Source organism: Bos grunniens, chromosome 5, assembly GCF_055505025.1.
Source record: "Bos grunniens cultivar Pamir isolate PY7600 chromosome 5, Bosgru_T2T1.0, whole genome shotgun sequence".
In the NCBI taxonomy this organism is placed as follows: Eukaryota; Metazoa; Chordata; class Mammalia; order Artiodactyla; family Bovidae; genus Bos; species Bos grunniens.
The window spans coordinates 32,049,304-32,051,358 of record NC_141169.1 but is presented as its reverse complement, the minus strand read 5'-3'; the positions used below and the strand labels follow the sequence as shown (position 1 = coordinate 32,051,358).

Below are 2,055 nucleotides of genomic sequence, written 5' to 3'. Positions count from 1 at the left end.
TTAGGATTTCTAAACTGTAAAATGGATGGAGCAGAATCTAAATACAATGAATGTGTAGGTAATCCAGAGATATTCATTTTTATAGGAATCTCTGAGTTATGTGAAGACTGAGATCCAAGAGAAGTGATAACAAAACAGGATGAAAACACTTACTGGGATACAGATAGGGCAGCTTTGAGAAGTCTGAGCACAGAGTCTAGGCAGAGTAGAGAGAAACGTATAAGAAGAGGAGTGAAACTCTGAAAAAGACAGGACATCTCATCTCTCTATTTTATTTCAAGGAAGTAGCTTCCACAAATGGCCTTGAGGAACCACAGCATCATCACCGAGTTTATTCTCACTGGGCTGTCAGACAACCCCCACATCCAGGCTCTGCTCTTTGTCCTCTTCCTGGTGATTTACCTCCTGACCGTGATGGGGAACCTGACGATGCTGCTGGTGATCAGGGCTGACTCCCACCTCCACACGCCCATGTACTTCTTCTTGAGCAATCTATCATTCCTAGACCTCTGCTTCTCTTCTGTCACTGTGCCCAAGCTCCTGAAGGACCTGCTGTCTGAGAAGAAAACGATCTCTGTCGAGGGCTGCCTGACTCAGGTCTTCTTTGTGTTTATAACTGCAGGGACTGAAGCTTTTCTTCTCTCAATGATGGCCTATGACCGCTATGCTGCCATCTGCCACCCACTGCTCTATGGCCAATTGATGAGCATCCAGCTCTGTGTAAAGCTTATACTGGCCTCATGGGGCCTGGCCTCTCTCAATTCAGTCATCATTGTGCTTTTGGCTGTTAACCTGGACTTCTGTGAGGCACAAACCATCCACCATTATACCTGTGAGCTGCCCTCCCTCTTCCCTCTGTCTTGCTCTGATGTCTCTATCAATATTGACATCCTGATCTGCTCCATCTTACATGGAGCTCCATCTTACACATGGTCTTGGAACCTTCCTCCCAGTCTTCTTCTCCTATGCTCGCATTGTCTCCACCATCCTGAGCATCAGCTCCACCACAGGCAGAAGCAAGGCCTTCTCCACCTGCTCCTCCCACCTCATCGCAGTGATCCTGTTCTTTGGGTCTGGTTTGATTCGTTATCTCATGCCCACTTCCGGTTCCTCCCTAGATTTGCTCTCATCCTTGCAGTACAGTGCAGTCACACCCATGCTGAACCCCCTCATCTACAGTCTAAAGAACATGGAGGTGAAGGCAGCTGTGAAAAGGACATTGGGGAAATACCTGCAATATTTTAAGTAGTGAACAGGAACATAGAATAAAAGGAAATGAGTTTGTGTTGCCAAGTGCTTGAACTTAAGGTAGAATTCTAGACCACTAACTGTAAGGGAGGACTTCCCTGGTGGCTCAGATGGTAAAGCGTCTGCCTGCAATGTGGGAGACCGGGGTTCAATCCCTGGGTCGGGAAGATCCCCTGGAGAAGGAAATGGCAACCCACTCCAGTACTCTTGCCTGGAAAATTCCATGGACAGAGGAGCCTTGTAGGCTACAGTCCATGGGGGTCGCAAAGAGTCGGACACGACTGAGCAACTTCACTCACTCAACTGTAAGGGAGCCCTATACCACCCTCTTCTCTCCCTGGCTATACTGAGAATGAAAAATACAAGAAATTTTATCTCATTTTTATCTGTTTTTCTTTCTACCCTCTGGTCTGCTTTTCCTTCTACCCTCTCACACAACCACCATCACTTTCTTTCTAGAATTCAGTTAGATGTTGTATCTCCTGAATTTATCATTTATGTATTTTATCTTCACACTGTTTTTTGTCTTACTGATCAACTTTATTAAGGATTTTATTAAATTTATTGTCCTCTATGGTATTTAACTATTTTTATTTTCTCTTTATAATTTTGGACATCTTAAATATATACTTATGAATTCAAACCATAAGAACAAAGCATGTTGACAGCTCCCATGAAAGATTACAGATGTATTTTACTTTAACAGTCTCCATCTTCTCTCTGCCACTTTAATTCACTCCCTTCCTGATTTTTTTCCCTACTTTCTTGGATTATTGTTTCTGTGTATCATTCATGAATTATTGCTTT

At 43.8% G+C, this 2,055-nt stretch overlaps 1 pseudogene; it reads left to right on the top strand.

Annotated features, from left to right (window-relative positions):
* The first annotated feature begins 297 nt into the window (after positions 1–297).
* On the top strand, positions 298–1,249 carry LOC147371696 (olfactory receptor 8S1-like; annotated as a pseudogene).
* The last annotated feature ends 806 nt before the right edge of the window (positions 1,250–2,055 follow it).